The sequence below is a fragment of the Silene latifolia genome, chromosome Y (assembly GCF_048544455.1).
Source record: "Silene latifolia isolate original U9 population chromosome Y, ASM4854445v1, whole genome shotgun sequence".
NCBI classification, from domain to species: domain Eukaryota; kingdom Viridiplantae; phylum Streptophyta; class Magnoliopsida; order Caryophyllales; family Caryophyllaceae; genus Silene; species Silene latifolia.
This window is the reverse complement of record NC_133538.1, coordinates 472,672,719-472,684,110: the sequence shown is the minus strand read 5'-3', so window position 1 is coordinate 472,684,110 and position 11,392 is coordinate 472,672,719. Positions and strand designations below refer to the sequence as shown.

At 40.2% G+C, this 11,392-nt stretch overlaps 1 non-coding gene across 1 annotated transcript; it reads left to right on the top strand.

Moving 5' to 3' along the window:
- Nucleotides 1-3,835: 3,835 nt before the first annotated feature.
- Nucleotides 3,836-3,942, top strand: LOC141635901 (small nucleolar RNA R71). Its single transcript, XR_012540555.1, has one exon. It is a non-coding gene; the product is annotated as a small nucleolar RNA R71 (small nucleolar RNA).
- Nucleotides 3,943-11,392: the final 7,450 nt, after the last annotated feature.

Below are 11,392 nucleotides of genomic sequence, written 5' to 3'. Positions count from 1 at the left end.
TGATGGTGTTCCCTATGACCTTGTGCCACACTCTAATGCCCGGATGGTGGACTAATAGAGCGCGACTAGCATGAAAGTCTTCAAATTTCCTTCCGGAAATCGCCTCCCAAAGAGGGTCGGGGTTATACTTGCCAACATTCTTAAAATAACTCGGTGAATCACTAAGACCCAAAGCTTTACCCATTTCCTCAAAGGAGATGCGCCTACTAACATTAGCTAGACGAAACTCGATGGTCTCCATGGTCTCAACCTTGTTAACTTTCAAAGAACTCAAAAATTCTAAGGTAAGGGAGGGGTATGTCAATTCTTTTGATTCAAACAATTTCTCCAACCCCATGGCTTTGAAGAAGGCTCTAGTTTGCTCAAGGACACCCAACTTATCTAAGGTATCTTCACAAATAAACTTGGTGGATAGAAATGATTTCCTAGCAAACTTGGCAAAAGTGTCCCTATGGGATTTGGAAATGAAAATTACCTCCGGATAGTTCGAAAGTTGAGCAATTTCCGGAGTAGAGGATGTTGTTGCTTCCATGGGAGGTTGTTGTTGTTGCATTTCCAAGTTTGGGTTAGCTACCACCATAGCCAATGCTTTCTTTTCTTGAAGACTCTTTTGTCTTGATGAGAGTGCCTTTGCCTTTGGTGCCTTTGCCTTTGTTGCTTTTGTTGCTCCCTTAGTCCTTGCCATTGATGAGTAAACCAAGAAAAGAGTGGAAAATCTTCAATTTCTAGTGTACCCAAATCGATTTAAAGATGAAAGGCTTTGCCTTTATGAATTCAAAAATCGACTCAAAGGTTGAAGATTTTGTGCTTGGTTTTGATTTTTGTTGAAAGAGGAGTGATTGATTTGTTGTTAAAAGGATGCTTTGATTTGATTTTGGTGAATGTTGTTGAGGAATCTTGTTTTTGTAATGGAGAGGATGAGGGTTTTAGAGTTATGAGTAGTGTTATGAATGAAGGAATGAAGAAATGAATGTGGGAGGGGGTTTATAAAACCCGAAAAATTTGAAAAGCAGGGGCAAGACGGGCGGTTTTTGCTCGGGACACCCGGATTTGGCCTGTTCTGGATTGGGAAAAACTCGCCTAAAGACGGGCGTCTTTCAGTGAAGACGCTCGGATTTGCAAACACGGGACGGGCGTCTTCTACAGAAGACGGGCGGATTCCTTTACAGGGATTTTTCTTGTTTTCCTCAGCCAAGAAGACGGGCGTCTTCCTTTCAGGACGGGCGGATTTTTAAAAACGGGTGGATTTGAATGCAGGACGCCCGAATTCGTTGACAGTCAGAAATTTCAAAAATTTAGCTCATGTTGGACGGGCGTCTTCTACCCAATATGGCCGGATTGCCTGAAGACGTAATCCGCTCGGATTCGACCCCTTTGTACCCAGATTCAGTTCCATCCGTGTACTTTGCATATCCCTTGTCATTTTTCCATTCTTCTTCATATTTCGTGTTCTTCATTGTGGGGGCACTACTAAGGCATGGATAGCCTAGGCAACTGCCATCCCCACACTAAGCTAAAGCACTACACATTAATTGAAATTATTAGTCCCTCCCTCACTTCTCTCAAACATGATAATTATCTTGATCAAAGTATAAAAATCCAAGAATGACAAAAAAAAAAAATGCAATATAAGAATTGAAATGCAAGTTAGGGAGTTAGAAATATTTACAAATGGTGGTTTAGGGAGGACTCCACCAAACTCTCATTCTTGATGAGATGTCAAGGGGGCATGTTCAAGGTGTTGTTGATGTTGCTCAACACCTTGAAAAAGTAATCAAACGCTTGTTCATTATCTTGATAGAGGTCTTCAATAGACCTTGGCCCTTGTTGTCGGTCTTGATCGATGGCATTACCAATGTAGGGATTAAAAATCCCTTCAAATTCGTCGTCCCAAAGACCACATACTTCATTAAGTTGATCATTGAAAATCTCTTGATTTGATGGAGACAACTTTCCCATTTCCTTTTCTTGGCCAATAAGGCCATCTTCTTCATTGCTTGACTTTCGTGAGCTTTGCAAGCTCTCTTTGTCACAATTCACTTGCTCTTTGAATGGAGAATCTTCAATTTTCTTCTTCCATTGGAGTTCCGACTTTTTCCTTTCATCCTTCCGACTATAATGATCGATCATAAAACACGGTTCATGTAACCGGGGAGCTCTCATAGTCTTGTCAAGATTAAAAGTTATACTCTCATCTCCCACTTCTAGAGTGAGCTCTCCATGTTTCATATCAATCACCGCACCCTCGGTGTATAAGAAGGGTCTTCCTAGAATGATTGGAATGTTGGAATCTTCCTCCATATCAACAATGACAAAGTCCACCGGGATGAAAAACTTCCCAATTCATACGGGGACATCTTCCCATATCCCTAATGGTGTCTTAGTCGATCTATCGGCCATTTGAAGTGTGATATTGGTGCATTTAAGCTCTCCCATCCCCAACCTTTTACTCACCGAGTATGGCATAACACTCACACTAGCCCCTATATCACATAAGGCTTTGTTGATCATGGTGTCGCCAATGGTACACGGTATTGAGAAGCTTCCCGGATCCTTTAGTTTTGGAGGTGAACTCCCTAGATGTATTGCACTACTAACCTTAGTGAAGGCGATAGTCTCAAGCTTCCGGATCGACTTCTTCTTTGTGAGGATGTCTTTCATGTATTTTGCATAGGCCGGTACGTGATTGATTAATTCCGTGAAAGGAATTGAGACTTCCAAATTCTTCACAATTTCCATAAACTTTCCAAGTTGGTCATCAAATTTGGGCTTGGCTTGACGACTTGGAAAAGGAAGTCTAATTACAATGGGCTCCTTCTCCTTGGCCTTGTCTTCATTTTTCTTTGAAATTTCTTCTTTTGATGATTCTCCATCTTTGAAGTTTTGCACAATTTCTTCCTTATCACTAGCTTCCACAACTTCATCCTCAACTTGCTTCTTCGGTGCTTCATACCTTGTTCCACTTCTCAAGTGAATGGCACTAACCGTTTCATGTCTTGGGGGATTACTTTGAGGTGGTAATTGCCCCTTTTGTCTTTGTTAGCTTGAAGATGCTAGTTGAGTCAATTGGGTTTCCAACATCTTGGTGTGAGCTAGAATGTTGTTGATGGTGGTTTCCTTTGCTTGACTATCTTTTTGCATTTGAGTGAAAAACTCTTGTTGATTCTTTTGCATTTGGAGGACCGCTTTTTTAACATCAAAACCTTGGTCATTTTGGTGATTGTATGGATTTTGATTTTGGTAACCTTGGTTTTGGTTGTAAAAGGGTCTTTGATTTTGGTTTCTCATGGGAGGTGGGGTGTATGTTGTTTGAGGGTTTTGAACATTTTGGCTTTTGTATGAGAGATTTGGATGGAATTTGGTGTTTTCATTGTAATAGTTGGAATAAGGGGTACCACTCTTGTATGCTTGGAAAGCATTCTCTTGTTCATTTGTTCCCCTACAGTCACTTTGGTCATGTCCCAAAGTTCCACAATTCTCAAATATCCCACTTGGGATTGATGAGGATGCCGTCATGGCATTAACATGATGCTTTGGTGATTTTGAGGCTTCTTCAAGTCTAGCCATAGCTTTTTCAAACTTCAAATTGATTGTGTCAATGTGAGCACTAAGTTGAGCACCCAATTGGGTAACGGAGCCCACTTCATGCTTTCCTCCTCTAGTAGCCTTGCGAGGTCTACTATATTGTGAGTTATGGACCACCATTTCCTCAATCTTGTTCCATGTTTGATTGTCATCAACTTCGGTGAACATTCCATTTGATCCCATGTTGAGAATGTTCCTTGAATCTTCATATAGACCGTTCCAAAATTGTTGTACCAAGAACCACTCGCTAAGTCCATGATGAGGACATGAGCGACAAATTCCCTTGAACCGCTCCCAAGCTTCATACAAAGATTCTTCATCCCTTTGCTTAAAACCCGTAATTTGAGCTCTTAGCATGTTAGTCTTTTCCGGTGGGTAGAATTTTTTGTAGAAAGCTAGAGCCAACTTCTTCCAAGAATCAATTCCGAGAGTGGCCTTATCAAGGCCCTTAAACCATTGTTTCGCGGTGCCAATTAGAGAAAAAGGAAATAAGACCCATCGAATTTGGTCTTGAGTTACACCGGTTTGAGAAATCGCATCACAATAGTCACAAAAGGTTTCCATATGAGAATGAGGGTCTTCACTAGGCATCCCCCCAAATGGCTCCTTTCGACTAATTGGATAACGACAGATTTGGCAATAAAATTTTCGGTCAAATGTTGTGGTGTGGGAGTACCATTGGGTAGGTTCTCTTCGGTGGGTACGGAATGTGATGAAAACTTAGGCATTGTGGGTTGATTTTGTGTGGTATTTTATGTTGGGTTCTCCTCACCTTCTCTTGCAAAAGGGTTGATGAACTCAATAGTTGGTTGAATATCCACAACCTCACTAATACCTCTCAAATTCCTTCTAGCAAATCTTCTATTGTTAGTCAAAGTTCTTTCAATTTCACGATCAAAAGGTAACAAATCACCTTGTGACCTTCTAGACATGCAAAATATCAAACAACTCGAAAACAATTAGAACAAACCTTGAGGAGTTTTACTTCCCCAAGGCAAAGAAAGACACAACTAATAACAATATAAGAAAATCTAAATCAAGTTCACACCGTCCCCGGCAACGGCGCCATTTTTGGTCGGACTATTTCGGAGCTATATTCTATTTTTCGGAACAATTGTCGTTGGAAGCACCTAGACCAAAACACAATTTATAACTTCACAAACAACTCTACAATTAGTAAAGAGGCAAGTAAAGGTCGAATCCCAAGGGACGGGAATTGAGATGAGATTTCTATTGAAACTAGTGGTGTCTTAGGGGTGTCACAATTTGGGTTGATGTAGAAGGTCACTAACTAGATAGCAATGAAAATAGATAAGCAAGATGAATTAAAAGGGTTGTAAACAATTGATAAAAAGCACTAGGGTATCATGGGGTAATAGGGGAATCATGGAAATTGATCATACAAACATGTTCTCAAATTATAAGCAAGCAATTATTGTTGTGATGGATTGAGTTGGGTTATATCTTACAATCCTAGGAAAGTTTGGGTCCCGGAGCCGAATCGATTAGATTGTACAACACCTACAAGTCGACTTAGTCTTTCCTACTCAACAACATGCATGGTCTAATGAGACTCGAGTTGGTTTATGTCTTACAAGTCTCATTGAAAAGATAGGTGATGGGTAAAAAATGCAAGGATTCATAGGCTCACATTTCATCAAACATAACATGTGCATGAGTTGAGATCAAAACAAGCAAGCAAATAAACCATGAAAGCATATTAATTTAAGCATGAATTATTCCCCATGTTGGTTTCCCCTATTTACCCATTAACCCTAGCTAGGTCACTACTCACTCATTATCATGTTGATCATGCTAGCAAGGTTGTCAATCATACCAACAAAATGAAACATGATGAACAAATGAAAGTAATTAACAATAATTAAAAAGGGATTAAGAGAATTATACCTACTAATGATTCCAATAATAAAGCAAAGAATAAAAGAAGTACTTGATGCTTGGTTGAGAGGTTGTCAATCTCCCAATAATAACCCAAATAATCTTCAATTACCCAAAATAAAGGATGAACAAAAGAGAGATTAAGGAAATAAAACTTGTATTAAAACTTGATTAATTGTTGATTACAATACTAAAGAGAGATTTGATTGATATTAACTACTCTAATAATTGATAAGAAGAACATGCTCTTCTAATTAGACTAATGGGGTATTTATAGTGGAAATTAGGTGGATGCATTAGGGTTAACTAAGGGCTAAACTAGTAATTACACTTTTTAGATTGAGCAGGGAGACACCGGTATTTTTCGAAGGAAGGGCTTCTTTCTTTGAAGCTTGAAGAAACGCAATTTGTCTTTGGATCGAATCCGTGCGTCCTAGGCACGGGACGGGCGGATTTGTGAGGCTGGGCACGGGCGTCTTCAAGGGAATCCGGGCGTCTTCAGGGCTTGCTGCCCGGGCGTCTTTGAAGGAAGACGCACGGATTGTGCTGTGGAGGACGGGCGGATTCAGGGCAATCCGCACGGATTGCTGCTCAGCTTTGTTCCTTCTTCTTTTCTTCCCTTTTCTTCATAAAATCCTTGGGGATTTCCTCGGGGATGCAAGGATCCTTTCTCGTCATTTCCCAACTACTATAATATGTACAAAGGCCTTCTAATCTTGTCTCTCCTTGATGCTTGGTCATTGAATTCAATCAATTTAGTCTCATTTTGCCATGAAAATGCAAGATTGTTACTCCTTTCCTACCAAGGGATCAAAATCTCAAAGAATATGCAAAACAAAGAACTAAAGACAATAAATGACCCAAATATGCACTAAAAAGCATGGGAACAAGGTTAATTCGGGGACTAAATATGCGCTAATTATGGTCACATCAAGCATCCAAGGAGAAGGAAGAAGTGTTCGATCGAGCAAACTCCAAAGCTCTCGATCGAGCAGAATAGCAAGGAAAACTCTCGATCGAATGGTTTCAAATCACTCGATCGAGTGACAGCAACTGATAATACACGAGGGAGTTTCTAGTTCCCTATTTTATTTTCATTTCAACTTCTTTCTCTTCCCCTTATTGCGATAAACCCCTAATTTCATCCCCAAATCCTCCATTATTCTTCCCCTTATTACCAAATTAACCACCTAAATTCATTCATTGCTTTTAGTCAAATCAATCCCCCTTAATTTCCCCTTGAAATTTTGTGCCTTTTGCGGTTTTTCTGCGAGTTAGGGTTTTGCAGAAATTGAAATTTTTCGATTGTTTTTGTGCTTTATTTGTTGATTCTAATTGCAATCTTTGGTGGGTAAATCATCAAGTAAGTTCTTTCCCCTATTCACTATTTTTTAATTGCATTTTTATGGTTGTTTTCCCGAATTTATGGTTTCAGATTTTCGAGATTTGGGGGAAAAATTCGTGTTTGATTGCTTGTTTTAAATTAAGAACTTGCTTGTGATTGTTAGGATGGATAATAGCTATATTTCTGCCTCTAGTTCTTCTACTGTTCCGTCCACCTCTAAGACGGTGGTCCTTACTGCCACCTCCGTCACCACCGCTATCATTCATGTGCCCCATCCTTTGCTACTATCACTTGCTACCACTCTTCGTCCTATCTTTGGTGTCGACCCCTGCTTTGTGTCGACACCATCCGCCACCTTATCCGTCCTGCATTTCGTACCGTGACCGGTTTAAAACTGCGCTATTGGTCTCACTGCTGCTACTGCTTCAGGTTCACGGGGACGGGGAAGGGGTGCGAGTCCTCTTGCACGTGCTGCTGCTAGGTTCGCGGCTGACACCTCTTTGGATGATGTACCGGATTTTCCCGAGGTACGTTTTATCAACCCACTTCATCGTATACGTTTTATGCATTTGATAGACTGTGACGTTACCTCTACTTGTTTTTCGTGTCGTTCTTCATCAGACAAGTTGGGGATTTTAGAACCAGTGGCTGAGTTATTAAACGGGATAGGGATGACGGGTTTGACCTCAATGAGAGAGCTAACATATGAACAAGTGACCCTCGAATTTTTTTAGCTCTTTCACATTTTCACCCGCTGCTTATATGACTGACCCAGGGAGTTCTTGTATTTCATTTAGACTGTTTAACTCGACCTTCATCTGGACCTTAGCTGAGTTTGGGAGGCGGTTGAGTTTGACTAGTGACGGTCCCTCAGAGCCTCCTAGGAAGCTCCTTGCTTTACTTTGGCCCCACCCTTGCACATACCCCCTTTGACCAGAGGAAGGTGGCTCACGTCCATCTTCCCCCAGCCCGTTAATTTCTTCGTATCCTAGGAGAGACGATCTTTGGACGCCACGAGCCTAACAACGTTAACAACGTTGAGCTGTCGATTTTAGCGGGCTACCTAAACATTGATTGCGGTGACCCCTTTGTTCTTAACATTTCTTATCTGACAGCTCAACATTTTAACGTTGTCGGACAGAAGAGGAAAGGCCCGATTTCCTGTGGCGGGTTGGCGACTCACATCGCCCGTAGCCTTTTCTGTGACTTCCCCCGCAGCCTGACACATGTAGATAGGGACACATTCATCGATATTCAGGCCATATCGGCCATGTTCTGGTTAGCAAAGGACCACCGGACGTGGAAGATTTGTGGTTCCACGTCTGTGACTTTATGGTCGGTCCGCTTTGAGCTTAGATTTCGGTTGCTTGTCGTTAGGAGCACCTAGACCAAAACAATATTTATATCTCCACAAACAACTCTACTATTAGTAAAGAGGTAAGTAAAAGTCGGATCCCATGGGACGGGTATTAATGTAGGATTTTCGATTGCAAGTAGCGGTGTCTAGGGGTGTCACAATTTGGGTTGAGATAAGAAGATCACTAAAGTAAATAACAATTAAAGTAAACAAGCAAGATGACTAGAATGAGATGTAAACAATTGATTAAAAGCACTAGGGTGTCATGGGGTCATAGGGGATTCATGGGAATTGATCATACAAACATATTCTCAAATTATAAGCAAGCAATTATTTTTGTGATAGGATCGAGTTGGTTTATATCTTACAATCCTAGGAAGGTTTGGGTCCCGGAGCCGAATCGATTAGATTGTACAACACCTACAAGTTGACTTAATCCTCCCTACTCAACTATATGCATGGTCTAATGAGATTCGAGTTGGTTTATGTCTTACAAGTCTCATTGAAAAGGTAAGTGATGGGTAAAAAAAAATGCAAGGATTCATAGGCTCGCATTTTATCAAACATAACATGTGCATAAGTTGAGATCACAACAAGCAAGCAAATAAATTATGAAAACATATTAAATTAAGCATGAATCATCCCCCATGTTGGTTTCCCCTAATTACCCATTAACCGTAGTTAAGGAAATTACTCACTCATTATCAAGTTTAACATGTTAACAAGGTTGTCAATCATATTAACAAAGCAAAACATGATGAATAAATGAAGATGATTAACAATAATTAAAAAGGGATTAAGAGAGTTATACCTAATGATGATTCCAAAATAATAATGCAAAGAATAAAAGAAGTACTTGATGATTGATGGAAGGTTGTCAATCTCCCAATAAACCCAAATAATCTTCAATTACCCAAAATAAAATATGAACAAAAGAGAAATTAAGGAAATGAGATTTGTATTAATATTTGATTAGAAGTTGATTACAAGATTAAGAAGAGATTATAATGATATAAACTACCCTAAAGATTGATAAGAAGAACATGATAACCTAATTAGACTAATGGGGTATTTATAGTGGGGATTAGGTGCACAAATTAGGGTTACTAAGGACTTATACGACGATTAAGTCCTTGAGGAATCGCTCCTCTCAAGAAAAGATGCGGGTCTCCTTTTTGCTAGTCTTCCAAAAATATGCGCATCTTCAATAGAGGGAAGAAGAGGACGTGTTGTCCTGTAACACAATCCGGGCGTCCGAGGGTCGGGACGAGCGGATTCTCAGGTGGCTGGATGAGCGGCCTTCAAGGTTGGACGCTCGGATTTTGGCAGTCTTGGACGGGCGTCCCAAGTGGATGGACGAGCGGATTCTTTGTCAGCTTCCATTTCTTCTTTTCTTCTCCTCTTCTCCCAACAATCCTCCGAGATTTTGTTGGGGATGCAAGGATTTCTTCATCATTGCCCATCTACTATAATATGTACAAAGTCCTTCTAGTCTTGTCTTCTCTTTGATGCTTGGTCATTGGATTCGATCAATTTAGCTCTATTTTGCCATGAAAATGCAAGGTTTGCACTGTTCTCCTACCAAGGAAAAAAAACCTCAAAGAATTTGGAAAACAAAGGACTAAAGATAGTAAATGACCCAAATATGCACTAAAAGCATAGGAACGAGGCTAATTCGGGGACTAAATATGCTCAAGTATTGATCACATCAAATATCCCGAAACCGAACCTTTGCTCGTCCCGAGTAAAGAGGTGACAAAACTGGGACCCTTATTTAAACTATCCTACTAATATAGCCGACATGAGACAATTAGCGGGTCTCACTCTGCCCCTTCAACTCACAACAAGACAACCATGAGGTAGGATGCCTTCTTGCAAGGCAAGGTGGGTCTTGCCAAAATGGCGACACATCCAAAATTAAAGCACACAAAATCAAGTAATGGATGCTGATGCGTGTCTTTTATATGATGTTTTGCACCTCATTTTACACGCATTTCAGAGCTCATTTGTGTAGTTTAAGCTGCCATTTCCCCCATTTCCGTCTACGTGTTTTTGTACTTTATTGCAGAAATGTGAAGAATTCAACGGAAATTGAGCTAAACCCGTCCCCGACTATCCTGCATTGCAATTGACGTGAAGTATCGACTCGAGGAACGAGCTTGGTGTGCATTTCAAAGCCCAAAAGACAAATCCACTAGATTATAGAAGTCAAGTAGCAGCTAAAGCAGTCGATCGACCATTACCTTCAGTCGATCGACCAACATGCGGGTTCCATAAACTACTGTACACTGTATAGCAGTCGATCGACCGGTCATCTCAGTCGATCGACCACCCCGCTACTCAGACGAGAATTAAAAGATCGAGGAAAGCAAGCCCATTATGTTTAGGATTTAATAATAAGTTGTTACGTATGTTTGCTATATAACGTAACCTAGAACATCAGATAAAGGATCGAGTTTTTATCTATGTTTCACCTTCAGCTTTAGAATATCATAGTTAGGGTTTGGAATATTGATTGCATCGGATTTTCATTCATACTTCTAATCATTCCGTTACTATTCTTCTGCAATTTTCGGTATTTCTTCCTCATTCTACTTTGATTCATCTTTATTGCGTTGTTAGATATAGAATTGTTAGTTAGAATCCAAGCCAATTATCGGTTATGTTAATTGTTTGTTCTACTATTTTTAGCATGAATTCAGTAGTCTTTATCGTCAATATTATTGTTATTTTAGCCATAGCCATGAGTAGCTAAATCAATTGTGCTAGGATGTAGAGGAATTATAGCGTAGGCGGCGTAGTATTAATTTGGACTGAAATCGCGTGTCAGTCGATCGACTGCCATACCTGGTCGATCTACTGACCACGTGAGGTTACCTTTCATTTTAATTGATTTTAATGTTGTATTTAACGAATCGAATGCATGCGACCAGTTAGATGTTTAATTTATGACTGACCCATTAGATCGAAAGATAGGGAAAGTTGTTAGATCACCAATTAAAATGACTAAACTATGCTGAGATCGAAAGATAGGTAAAGTTTAGATTATTAGTCACTTTTCAGGACGAGAGTCAGTATTAGTGATATTAGGGACCTATAGCGAGATCGAAAGATGCTATTTGTTAAGAGTGGACCGAGAGGACCTCTTTATTTCCCGCCTCATGTGTTTGATTTAGACTGTTTTTAATATCTTTGCCGCAAACTAT